General features: G+C 36.7%; 1 pseudogene; it reads right to left on the minus strand.

Annotated features, from left to right (window-relative positions):
• Nucleotides 1-2,695: 2,695 nt before the first annotated feature.
• On the minus strand, nucleotides 2,696-3,212 carry LOC108969126 (annotated as a pseudogene).
• Between the last annotated feature and the right edge of the window lie 11,569 nt (nucleotides 3,213-14,781).

The raw sequence follows: 14,781 nt of genomic DNA on the forward strand, positions 1-14,781 counted from the left end.
AAGATGGTACCTTCTCTATTTAGTTCTGCAGCTCGAACTATTTTCTCCAGAAGCAGGTTGAAAAAGTCGCACGATAAGGAATCGCCTTGTCTGAAGCTGCTGCTGCTACACCCAAAATAAATACAAAACTTTAGTATTAATTAATATAAAAAAAAAATTGAAAGTGATTCGACAACTTTTACAAAGTTGTGAAATTAATGAAATTCCTTATTAATTTTTTATCATGGTTTTGAACCAACTTATCTAAATCTAGTTCGGAGCCGTAAAACTTTAACTCTTCAAGAAGCCGATCGCTAATTTTATTTCTAGTATTTGATTTTATTAATTTCAAAGTGGAAAACGAAACTTCGCAACAATAAGTAGTTCCAAACATTGAAAAGAGTTTCGACATTTCGTTCTTTAATTTCGGATAAAAGTTGTCGTTCAGATTTTTCCGAAACTGTTGTCCAGTTTCACGAAGCAACAATAAATCACGTTGCGTCTTTTCTAATTCCGGTTTTAAATCTAAACTCACCCCAGAAGTTTTACACCCAGTAGGGTCGATATGAATTTCAATAATATGCTTAATTTTATAAAAGTCATGAAATCGGTTATGAAAATTAGTCTGCAATATATCAAGGAATGGTTGATATTCTGGCAGCCTTGCATGGTTAGAATATTTTTCTACAATAAAGCGTGTTCTTTTTAGAACAGTGAGGTCGTTTTCTTTAAAATTATTAAAAAGCAAGCTTAATTTATGGTGAAATTTTTCAATTGCTAAGACTGAATCGAATATTGTAAGGTCAAATTCAACTGATTAATTTGTTCACTTATGTCCACAAGAAAGGCTAGATCTAATATAAAATTAGGATCTCTGAAAGATATAAGAAGTTCTTGGGACTCTGCTGACGAATCGTTTTCTAAAAATAAGACAATTTCCCTGCGCAAATCAAAAACTCGCTTTAAACTTTTTCCGCGACTTAAACAAAGAACCTTTGTAAACAGTAAGAAGTCACCATAATCTGCATCGAGATCTTTTAAAAACTTCTTGAATTTTCCATGCCTTAAAGAATTTCAGCCTCCCCTAATCCTTTTTATAATTTTTACAGAAACTTGCATTGCATTGGTCATATTCAAACACTTTGCAAATAGGGCTTGTTGATGTATAATGCAGTGAAAACAAGGGAAATTGTATCCATTCTTGCTTAGAGTTCCAGAAAGTCCTTCATTTCTGCCTACCACGACTTGAGCACCATCAGTACATATGCTACTTAATTTAGTTGTATCAAAGACTGCAAGGGCCTTTGAATATACAGCATTATACAGAATGTTACCAGTCACATGGCCATGCATAGATACAACCGAAAGCAAGTTCACTTTTGTATCGAAGTTTTATTATTATTATTACATTTATTAGGGAAAATATACAGGCTGTTAAACCTAATGATAAGGAGGAGTGCGAGCAGCTTTGGCCATCGACTCCGATATTATAACAAATCTATATTATATCATATTATATATGTTACATTCCACTAGAAAATTATAAATACATGTAATATTTTCAAAAGATGGTGTTTTTAACAGTGTTTGATATTGAGCAGAAATAAAGTGTTTATGSCTAATACTCTCTAAAGCTGGACAGGTGCGTAAGATGTGGTCCACGGATAGTGTGTTGGAGCAGAAGGGGCAAGATGACTTAGGATTTCCGGTGAGTAGGTGCTNCTCGAAGTAAATAGCACATTATGCCAAACTGAAGAAGAGTTAACGTCAATAGATTCAGTAGTTCAAAAATTCTGGGCTCTGGAGGAACTTCCTTCAGACACAATTGGCAACAAATTCACACCTGAACAAAATGAGTGTGAACAATTTTTCTTCAATACAACTGAAATATTACCTTCAGAAAGCTTCAAGTCAGAATGCCTTTTAAGGCTGGCCGTAAATTACTCGGTAATTCCTATGAAATCACAGATCGGCGGTTTCAGGCCCTGGAGAGAAAAACATTGAAAGATCCAGAAATTCGTATCGGGAGTAAAGTTTATAGCTGTTATCAAAAAAATTAATTATACCTTCATAATATAGATAAATATGCGATATATATTTTTAAACGTTAACTTATTCATGGACAAATTGGAAATTATTTTTGATAATTGTTGGACCAAAAGAGATAACTATTTTTGAAAAATTTGGTATTACAAATAATAAATCAAGAGATAATTATAATAGCCATGTTTCCTATATTTTTAGTATACATTTTTGTAATCACAAACTACATACAAGTTTTATAAGTCAGAATTTCGCTATAAGCGATTCCAGAATCCTACTCGTTCCCAAATGGAGTGTTTGACCATCCTAACAGATTTACCATATTATTTTTTAGTTCTAAGCTAAGTTTACAAATAAGAAAGATTCTTAAAGGAATTTTTTGAGTTTGCAATATCTATATAGTAGTAAAAAGTAGTTTAAATTAGCTTACGCAACACTATTTTGTAATGCTCAATAGCAATACTGGCATAATATTTGAAAATAATCAAACGGATGGACGGTGTATTTTAAAGTAAGTTATTTAAGTTTTTTTTTTTTTATTTTCTGTAAATATTTGTTATTTAGTTTAAAGGTATATGGTTGCAAAAAGGCCTCCGGGGGAACCGAACACCCACAAAAAATCGTTAACGCGCCTAGTTGCATACCTCACGGTGGTGTTGTCATTATAGTAGTTTTATGCAAACATACGTAGTTCTTCCCGATGTTCTATCGGTTTTGGTGAAGCTGGTTCTTCCCATTCGCTAAATTCGGCATCATAATATTGCGCAGCACGATATGGTCGCAATTCCCATGGTACTTACTCTTCCATGGAGGTCAAATGTACACCCAAACGACATCGGTATTGCATTCGCGATCGATGCATTCCATATATAGCTCACCAATAAGTTGTCCAGGACAGATAGGCTCAGTGAACTTGAGTTTCAATAGGAAGGTAGTACCGCAACTCATRTCTTAACGACGGTATTCCCACTATTTTTCAACTTTGCGCATAACACGATGGAAGCAGTCAATTAATTCGCTCAACTGGTAACGCTTTGGTCTGCAAGGTAGGTGTCGGGTGTTTAGCATATTAGAAAGTATGTATATTAAATTTTGCTCAGAACCTACCTAACAGCTTGATAAACCTGACCAGCAGTATCGAGATCTTTAGCGCATTTGACAATAGCTTGTGCAACATCCGAACAGAACATTCACCGTAGTATTTGCTCTTCAAAAAGTTGCTTCCACCCTCAAGCACAAGGCTCATTGGTTTGGGACTAGCGTTAAGGGCAGACAAATAATCAAACGTTATACACCAGCTTCTTTGCTGATTCTAATTAAAAAATTAAAAAATACATGGTAAATCTTTCGAAATAAAATTTAATTTTAGCTTACCTAGCAATGCAGCTTCCACGAGCACGTCATTGAATTTAAAATTTTGTCGCGAATTCACGACTAACTAAGTTAATAACTATATTTGAGTACTTCAAAGCATCGCGTATCGCCCTTTCATCTCTTAAATCATAAAATTAGAACAGCACCTGACCCATTACCAGCAATATTAACGACGCCATGTTTAGTCATTTTGTACTTTTATTAGAATAAGTCCCAATCGATCTGTTATTTATCTTCCCAATGGAAATTTGCAAATATTTCTAGACTAAAAAAACTAAATAAACCATAGCAAAGGATTATTCCATGAAATAAATTCAAACAAATTGTCTTGCAAACACTTACGTTATGATGGCAAAAATATAAATATCGCTCTGAATGAGCATATTCTGGACCCTACTATTCGGCATGGTTGCTTATTTGTTCGTAACATTTTTCTGTAGTGAACATTTATTAAATTACCACAGTTAAAAGAGGCATAAATGAAAAATAATTTATAATAAATTTGTATCACATGTATCAACGGGCTTTAGAGAGAATAAGAAGACTGATGTCATATACACAGATTTTAGTAAAGCTTTCGATAAAATGTCCTATTCAATTCTGGGGTTGCTTCTTATCTTAGTAATAGAATTCAACAAGTCATATTTAACGATACTCTTCCTGACATAATCAATGTTCCTTCAGGCGTTCCTCAAGGCAGCCATCTTGGTCCAATTCTGTTCGTGTTATTTATTAATAACATATCAGCTGTTGTTAAGTTTTCAAAAGTTTTATTATATGCTGACGATGTAAAACTTTTTAAATCATTCACCTCAAATAGCGAAAGACGTCAGTTGCAAACAGACTTAAACAACCTAGTTTYTTGGTGTGTTAGAAATGRCATSCCATTGAACYTTAAAAAATGTARAACGATGTGCTTTTCACGTAGATCTGTAGACCCTACATCATACGTAATACAAAATTTTAGGTTGTATCAAGTATGCAGTTTTGTTGACTTGGGAGTAACTATGAACCACAAACTAAATTTTAATCTTCACACATCTTCTATGGTTTTTAAAGCTAAAGGTGCTCTTAGTTTTGTTAAACGTTGGTCTAAAGAATTTAGAGATCCGGTTACCCCAAAAAATCGTTTTACATCTTGTGTAAGGCCTATATTAGAGTATGCTTCCGTGGTATGGAACAATTGTTATCAAGTTCCTTCTGAGAAAATAGTCCGTTCAAAAACAGTTTTTACTTTTTGCTTTAAATCATTTGCATTGGGATTCCAGCTTATATCTTCCCCCTTTCACTAACCGTTTAAAACTTATAAATCTCCCGACACTCGCTAGTCGTAGGGAGAAGCTTGGTACAATATTTCTTGTAAAACTCATAATGGGTCAGTCTGTAGCCCATCTCTTTTATCTGATATTAATTTTAACGTTCCCGCTCGCTCTACCAGGCAGTTTAGACCATTACTTTTAAAATTTTCTAGAACAAATTTTGTGCTAAACGAACCATTCCGCCGCATATGTCGTGATTTCAATTCTCATTCCAGCACATTTGATCTCTCAGACTCACTCTTTACCATTAAAAAAAATTATCTACTCTTAACAAGTAACATTTAAAAATTATAAACTTTATTTTTAATTCTTAATTTTGGCTGTTGAAATTTTTTATCTGTAGCTGAGCAGCTTAAGATCGCAACGCTTAAAACTCCCTTGTCTTTTATGACTCGGCTAATTCCGCTCATTCGCGGATTGCGCCCCTCGCGTCGGTTGGGCGGGAGGAGGGTAATCGTTGGGTATTATTATTATTATTATTATTATTATTATTATGATTATTATTATTATTGTTATCATAATTATTATACCATCAGCTGATAGTGACTCTACTCCCCCTCTATAGTGCTGCCAGCTCATTGTGTGGAGAGAGCATCCCCCAGAGCAAATTCTGATTTTTCGACTTAACACCGCACTTCTTGCAATTCGGTGTTTACAAATGGTCAGCGATGCAAATACAACTAAACACCCACTCGGTTCATTGGCCATTAAAAGAGACTTTTATGTTGATGACTTATTAACAGGATCTGAAAATTTTTAGTCTTTAGATCTTATAAGAAGTGAAGTAATTAAAAAATTAAACGCGGCCGGATTCACATTAACGAAGTGGTTTTCAAACCACCCTAAATTTTTCGACAGTAATTGTACTGAAAAGTCATGAAGCTTCAATGACAAATACTCAACTAAAAACTAGGAATCCATTGGTTGCCGAAAGGGGATTTGTTTTGGATGCAAATTTTCATGATCTGTGAGCTACTAAACGAAACATACTATCAGTCTCTGCTCGCCTTTTTGATCCTCTTGTATTATTAGCCCCAACAGTTAACAAAGCAAAAATCTTATTGCAAGAGCTTTGAATCCAAAAACTAGATTGGGATGAGTCGATTCCATTGCGTTTTAATACTAGCTGACAGAATTTCAAAACCAACCTACTGCAGCTGTCTGCAATTAGCATTCCTCGGTACGTAAATCTAGAGTTGAGTGCTATCTGCTAAATACATGGCTTTTCGACGCTTCAATAAGAGCGTACGGATGCTGTATATACATACGAAGCCAATATGCTAGTGGTGTCAAACGTACGCTGCTTATAGCAAAGTCTAGAGCGGCTCCGCTAAAGACCATGTCTCTTCCGCGTCTCGTGCTCTCGACAGCTTCTTGCCAAATTATGGTCACGAATTGCGCCAATGTTGAATCGACGATTTGAAAAAATCATATTTTGGACAGACTCTGTAATCGTATTGCATTGGGTGAAAACGCACCCAAATTGCAAATAGAGTATCTGAAATCCAAGAATTGACTGACAATATAAATTGGCGACATGTGCCAACAAAACAAAATCCTGCGGATCAAGTGTCCCGTGGATGAATTGAATAATTCAATATGGTTTGGCGGTCCACAGTTCCTCCTAGAAAACCCCGCTTTATGGCTAATTGACACCCACTTCCAGCTCTCCTCAGACGATGAAGCATTAGAGTAGAAGAAAACTACTTTCACGCTAGCCATAAATGTGAAAGAGAATACATTATTGAACCTTATCGAAAAATTCTCTTCTCATCATGCTTCGATGGATTAGCCGACCAAAAATGCCTACGGAGGGAAGGGACCTGACATCTGACGAACTACGCTTGAGTTTTTTGAAAATTGTTCAGGTGATCCAACATTCGGAATATGTGAATGAAGTCCAAATCTCACGAAAGGCATCCCGCTACCCGTAAACTTGCAAAAACTCAATCCGTTCGTGCATGAGTATTTGGATATGTCGCTTTCATTCAAATTAATCCGAGTAGATGGTCGCCTTTTAAATGCACATCTCCCATACAATGCCATATTCCCATTAATATTTTATTTATTTATTTATAAAAACGTGAAGCAATAATTCAATTACTTTTGCACGAAAAAAGGAGCACTGGCTGYCAGGACCTTCGGCTCGCTGATGTAAATATAAAATGTATAGTTATTGCGTAATTAAGTCTTAGGTGTAAAGTTAATAAAATGTTCTGTAGCTAATAGAAAAGTTTTAAGAACAAAATAAATAATAAGTAATGGGAAGTTTAAAAACATAATCATNTAGATCTGTAGACCCTACATCATACGTAATACAAAATTTTAGGTTGTATCAAGTATGCAGTTTTGTTGACTTGGGAGTAACTATGAACCCCAAACTAAATTTTAATCTTCACACGTCTTCTATGGTTTTTAAAGCTAAAGGTGCTCTTAGTTTTGTTAAACGTTGGTCTAAAGAATTTAGAATTCGTTTTACATCTTGTGTAAGGCCTATATTAGAGTATGCTTCCGTGGTATGGAACAATTGTTATCAAGTTCATTCTGAGAAAATAGAGTCCGCTCAAAAACAATTTTTCCAGTTTATATCTTCCCCCTTACACTAACCGTTCAAAACTTATAAATCTCCCGACACTCGCTAGTCGTAGAGAGATGCTTGGTATAATATTTCTTGTAAAACTAATGAATGGGTCAGTCCGTAGCCCATCTCTTTTATCTGCTATTAATTTTAACGTTCCCGCTCGCACTACCAGGCAGTTTAGACCCTTACTTTTAAAAGTTTCTAGAACAAATTTTGTGCTAAACGAACCATTCCGCCGCATATGTCATGATTTCAATTCTCATTCCAGCAAATTTGATCTTTCAGACTCACTCTTTACCATAAAAAAAATTATTTTATCTACTCTTAACAAGCAACATTTAAAAATTATAAATTTTAATTCTTAATTTTGGCTGTTGAAATTTCTGTTTCTGTAGCTGAGCAGCTTAAGATCGCAACGCTTAAAACTCCCTTGCCTATTATGAGTCGGCTAATTCCGCGGCAGAGGGTAATCGTTGGGTATTATTATTATTATTGTTATTATTGTAACATCAGCTAATAGTGACTTTACTCCTCCTCTGCCGTGCTGTCAGCTCATTGTGTGGAGAGAGCATCCCCCAGAGCAAATTCTCATTTTTCGACTTAAAACCGTCACTTACGGTGTTTACAAATGGTCAGCGATGCAAATACAACAAAACACCCACTCGGTTCACTTGCCATTAAAAGAGACTTTTATGTTGATGACTTATTAACGGATCTGAAATTTTTTAGTCTCTAGATCTTATAAGAAGTGAAGTAATTAAAATATTAAACTCGGCCGGATTCACATTAACGAAGTGGTTTTCAAACCACCCTAAATTTTTCGACAGTAATTGTACTGAAAAGTCATTAAGCTTCAATGACAAATACTCAACTAAAAACTAGGAATCCATTGGTTGCCGAAAGGGGATTTGCTTTGGATGCCAATTTTCATGAACTGCGAGCTACTAAACGAAACATACTATCAGTCTCTGCTCGCTTTTTTGATCCTCTTGGATTATTAGCCCCAATAGTTAACAAAGCAAACATCTTATTGCAAGAGCTTTGAATCCAAAAACTAGATTGAGATGAGTCGATTCCATTGCGTTTTAATACTAGCTGATAGAATTTCAAAAATTCGGCAATTAGCATTCCTCGGTACGTAAATCTAGAGTTAAGTGCTATCTGCTAAATACATGGCTGCTCCGACGCTTCAATAAGAGCTTACGGATGCTGCATATACATACGAAGCCAATATGCTAGTGGTGTCAAACGTACGCTGCTTACAGCAAAGTCTAGAGCGGCTCCGCTAAAGACCAAGTCTCTTCCGCGTCTCGAGCTCTCGGCAGATTCTTGCCAAATTATGGTCACGAATTGCACCAATGTTGAATCGACGATTTGAAAAAATTACATTTTGGACAGACTCTGAAATCGTATTGCATTGGGTGAAAACGCACCCATCTTCATTACAAACCTTTGTTGCAAATAGAGTGTCTGAAATCCAAGAATTGACTGACAATATAAATTGGCGAGATGTGCCAACAAAACAAAATCCTGCAAATCAAGTGTCTCGGGGTTGCAACGTGGATGAATTCAATATGATTTGGCGGTCCACAGTTCCTCCTAGAAAACCCCGCTTTATGGCTAATTGACACCCACTTCCAGCTCTCCTCAGACGATGAAGCATTAGAGTAGAAGAGAAATACTTTCACGCTAGCCATAAATGTGAAAGAGAATACATTATTGAACCTTATCGAAAAATTCTCTTCTCATCATGCTTCGATGGATTAGACGACCAAAAATGCCCACGGAGGGAAGGGACCTGACATCTGACGAACTACGCTTGAGTTTTTTAAAAATTGTTCAGGTGATCCAACATTCGGAATTTGTGAATGAAGTCCAAATCTCACGAAAGGCATCCCGCTACCCGTAAACTTGCAAAAACTCAATCCGTTCTTGCATGAGTACTTGGATATGTCGCTTTCATTCAAATTAATCCGAGTAGATGGTCGCCTTTTAAATGCACATCTCCCATACAATGCCATATTCCCATTAATACTAAATATAAATTCGCATTTCGTTATCAATTATTTACGGTTCCTTCCCTTTAGAAATAACCACGCAGGGGTAAAAGCGTTGCTTGCTCTTCTTCGAGAACTCGTAAGGCTTCTTAATGCAAGAGAAGCATGTAGTAAAACCGTAAGAAACTGTACACACTGCTTTCATTATAAGCCGAATTTGAAAACCCAAATAATGGGAAACTTGCCAGTTGAAAGACTTCGAGCGCTACGACCCTTTCTTATATGTGGCGTAGACTTTTGGGGTCCAATTTTTACTATATTAAAAATACGTGGTAGACCACCCGTAAAAACCTATATCGCAGTTTTCGTTTGTTTCTCGTCAAAAGCAGTATACTTAGAATTAGTTTCTGACTTATCAACTAATTCCTTTATTCTCGCTATAAAAAGGTTCATTAGTCGCCGAGGGATGCCACAGACGATATACAGCGACAACACATCCAACTTCGTCGGCGCCGTTCGCAAGTTGCGCGAACTCAAAGAGGAATTAATGGGATTCCCCGCAGAAGAAGGGTTCAGATTCGCCTTATACCACCGAGGGTGGCGCACTTCGGCGGATTATGGGAGGCGGTAGTGAAGTCCGCCAAACACCTCACCATGCGCGCAATGGGCAACGTGCTGCTCACCGTCGAAGAACTGGGAACACTGCTGGCCGAAGTGGAGGCCATCCTCAACTCGCTGCCTTTGACGGCGAAGCATTCACTCCAGCACACCTACTAATAGGGAGCTCTCTTCGAGCTTTACCACCAGAACAAGTGTCAACGGACCCAATTCGCTGTTACGAGAGATGGAAACTTGTTTGCTGTCTCAAGCAACAGTTGTGGCGACAGTGGTCCAAAATTACGAATCTTCAGGAGAGCAACAAATGGCTGCACCCGAAACGCAACCTGCAGCCCGTCGATCTCGTCCTCGTCCACGAAGACAACACGCCATCGCAACAGTGGGCACTAGGACGAATCGTCTCAACCGTAGAAGGACGAGACGGAAAGGTACGAGTGGCAGACATGGCAACCAAGGCAGGCAATATTAAGCGCCCTATTCACACGCTCGCCCTGCTGCCTGTCGAAGTTGAAGGATCATGACCTGCCAAGGTGGCCGGTGTTGCGTCAAGCGACCTTATCGGAATTCTTAAATTCGACCAAGGCAAATACAATTAGCTTTTAGTTCCACATCTCAGTCAGTCCAACGTTTTTAACTTCAACCTTAAAAAAGCTTAAAAAACTTAGCGAAGAAGAAGAAACACGAAGTTTATAACGAAAAATCGCTGAGTTCACAAGCTCAAAGTAATAAGGTTCCTTCATAAAGATTATTTTGAAGCAAAAATGTGTCCAACCAATCTTTTCCATAGTATAACAAATGGGCAGATAGCGAGATTTCATTGTACTCTATCTGAAGTCGCCAGATGCACTAAGCTAGAACAAGCTATAGATGATACCAATAGATCAATTCAGTCAATTACTGGATGGAAACCAAACGGGTTGAATTTTTGCATGCAACTCCGGATTTCGACGCTTTTAATTAACTTAAATTTAAGGCACAAGAACATAAAGAGTCCAGTGACCGCAAATTTTTTGTAGTTGCAAGTTTTTGTAAAATAAAAACGGATGCTATATGTGTGTGACAATTATTTAACAATAATAAAGCGATATGCAAAGCTACCTTACAATAACTTTGGTCCGATGATCGAAATTGGCAGTTGCTTAAATATCATAAACCACCAAACAGTCGTTTCATGCCATGTTGTTAAGCTATATTTGTAATATAAAAATGAATTGCAAAATGTGTTGCTAAGTGCATAATTCAACACCCCTGGACGAATTCGGCCAATTATTATTTTTTTTTTTTTTGAAATGTTCGTTGAAGTTCAAAGATGGTTTTCATGGCGAGAAAAATTCGAATAATTGCCGGAAAACCCTCAAAAACAGCCCTTTTATTTTTCCCATATTCGTTTGTATGAATGTTTGTTTGTTAAAAACGCTAAACCAATCTTGTTATGTTTTTCAATTATTTGATACGTTCAAATTTGTCGTTTGCTTTCTTTATTCCAGGTATTCAAAGGAAAAATTATTGAAAATGATTCAGTGAAAACGTTTTGTGTGTTTCACACAAAGTGATCAATTACAGTTACAAATTTGTTACGATGCCAATAAGAGGTCGCGCTAATATCGGTCGGCGTTCTCTTTGCCGTCAACATATATTGGCAACGCAAGGCATATGACCGAGTACTCGCAGGATCGTGGCCAATCAGCAGACGATCGTCACGTTGTCACAGCACTTCTTTTCAAACAACAGTTACGATGTTTGATGGACTTTATCTCGAAGCAACGTATATGTGGTGCTGTTAGATGCTAGATGTACTCTGTTGAGTGGAAAAAGAGAGGTATGCCGCACGCACCCATTCTCCTTGGGATGATGGTTACATCAGGTCAAATTGATGAAATTATTTCTGCGGAAATTCCTAAAACAAAGAAATATCCCGTATTATGCGAAGTGGTGAATCCAATCCGTTGAAATTCAAAGATAGTTTTTACGGCGAGAAAAATTCAAACAATTGCTGAAAAAAAAACATAAAAACAAACCTTTTCTTTTTCCATAAAAAGATTTCTATATAAAAATTAATGTTTGTAATGTTAAGAGCCGCACGCACACATTTTTCTTTGGTTGGTTGGTGGTGATTAGAGAGGTATGCCTCTTTGAAAATTTGAAAAATCGTAGACGAAATATTTTCTTGATGCAGAGATATATCCAGAATAATACAAAGTGGTGAAAATCAATATAGTTCATGGACCTCGCAGTTGGTATGTCTGACAATAAATGCACGAAACAATACACACGTGCTTTTCTTTCGGAAACGCCAACTAAAAATAATGGATATCCACTCTATCGGTGTCATGTCAATGTTGGGTATTGCAGTTTGGTGAAATCGGTCATATATGTACGTTTGCAAGTACGTCACCAAAGAAAGCTACATGGCGGTTATTAGCCTTGAACGAGATGAGATCGATGTATCAACTACAATGAAGCGTTTTGTAAGATATTTACTTTTGGAATTCATGAACGTTTTCCGACTGTTGTGCATCTCGCAGTTCATTTGGAGAAGACCAAAGAATGTATTTCAACCTAGAGAATACAGTACAGCCAACGCAAACACCGCCCACAACAAAATTGACATTGGTGAGTATTTTCTCAACTTGTGTCAGTGATCCGTTTACGAGAACATTGCTCTATTCGGAAATGCCTTGGTGTTATACATTAAATGCGTCGTCGAAGAAATGGTTACGAGAAAGCAAGAAGATGCACATCTAGGTGTGTCCTCAACTAATGCATTAGGACTAATTTATATGAGATTACTTCAACCTTCGGTTGCTATTGAGTAATGTACGCGGTTCAATTTCATTTGAGTCATTACGTACCGTGAATGGTACAGTCTGTCAATTACAATTGCTGGAACATGATAATCACTGAAATCAAACGATGGACGAGGCGATAGCTACATCGAATGCCACTGAAGTTCGCACACTTTTCGCGATGATCGTATCGACATATCAGCCTTCATATCCACGTCAATTGCACGAACCAAAATGACATTGTCGAAGACATTTTACATCGTTTTCGCTAAGAATTGGAAATGGAAAAATTTCGGTTGATACTTCTAGTGATACCAATTCCACCTGACTTTTGTTAATTCACTCCACCGAAAGATAAACTCAACATAAATGTTTATCTAAACATTTTCTAAATTATCGTAACTACAATTACTTGAGAGCACACGAAATTTTAGCTTCCGAAAATACCGATGGTAATGACTTAAACTAGAAGATTCAGAGTCAAATTCCGAGAGGTTTGCGTTCATGCAAATTGATCGATCGTCTTGACAATGAAGACGAAGCCTTGAATAATCAAGTGGAATTTCTAAATTCTTTGGAGCGGCTTGGTATCCTGCCGCATCATTTGCGTCTTAAAGTTGGATCTGTCATTACTTTCGCAATCTTCATACGCCGAAACTGCGTTATGGAACCCGAATGATTGGAGACCCAGCTGTCGAATACAAGGGGCGAATGCTTGATTCTACGAATTCCTTTGGGTTCCAACGATTTGCCATTTCAGTTCAAACGTACCCCGTTTCGCGTGAAAATTACATTTGAGATGACAATCAATAGGACACAAGGATAGTCGCATAGTGTGTGGCAAAAATTTGGAAATGCTATGGTTTTCACACGGTCAGATATACATAGCGTGCTCACGAGTTGGAAAACCATCTTCTCTGTACTTTTACGCACCGAAACAGAAACCAAAATATGTTGTTTATCACGCTGCGTTACATTGAAAAATAAATGTAGAAAAATTACAAAAAAACAATATAACTTCAACTTTCTTTCATTTTAAAACACATAATCTCACAATAATAGTTCACGCAGAATAATTTAACAAAAGTTAAAACCATAATTAATTAATTAACAAAAGTTAAATTATAAACAAAACAGATAAGGAAAGGCTAAGTTCAAACATTTCATACTTCTGCAAACTTGCATGAAACAAAACTGGCGAAAAAATTGTATTTAAAAAAATGTTTCCAAAGAAATCAACATTCAAAATTCAAATAAAACTTATATATTAAAAATAATGTTTGTATGTCCCGGCATAACGCATAACGGACGCCCAAGCCACAGCACGGAAAGTCTTGAAAATTTGTACGAGTATTCTTTTAGTCCTGGAAAAGGTCCTAACGGCGGTCTTTTTTGCAATGTCACCCTCGATTTCGCAATTTATGTATATATTCATAACTCAGGAACGTCTGAACCGATTTTGCTGAAAATTGGTGATGAGGTAGTTTGGAACCTTGGGGCGGACATAGGCTACTTTCTATCGTTTTATGTTGAAAGTCACAACAATTCATAAATAAATCACAAAATTATTTCAAGCCATAAGCAAGTGTTCAATATCCATATAAGAATCATTTGTTGTTTTTTTTTTTTTCTTCAAAAATGCAAAATAACAGATATATGCACTAAAGTTGTAATTGAGTAAGAAACAGTTGAATCATAACTTGAATGAGTGCAGAATAGCTGACAAATATTCCTGAAGCATTGCACAGAACAATGCAATATTTAAAAATAACGATCAAGTCTGCGTCTTTTTTTAATAGTACACATAAGATTTTAGCCGTGTATTTTGCAATTACATTCGATGAATGTTGAACAAAATATTACCATATGGTTAGATATAGAGCATGAGACGCGCCCTCTTCTGCTCTAATCCTGCACTATAACAAGAAGAACATATAAAACCATATAAACACCACCAACAATGTCAGCCTGGAAATCCAACGCAGGATAACTCTTACCAACAGGTGCTACTTCGGACTGAGTAGGTAATTGAGAAGCAAAATCCTCTCTCGACAAACAAAACCAAACTCTATAAGTCACTCATA

This window comes from Bactrocera latifrons, unplaced genomic scaffold, assembly GCF_001853355.1.
Source record: "Bactrocera latifrons isolate USDA-ARS-PBARC rearing strain unplaced genomic scaffold, ASM185335v1 scaffold_240, whole genome shotgun sequence".
NCBI lineage: Eukaryota > Metazoa > Arthropoda > Insecta > Diptera > Tephritidae > Bactrocera > Bactrocera latifrons.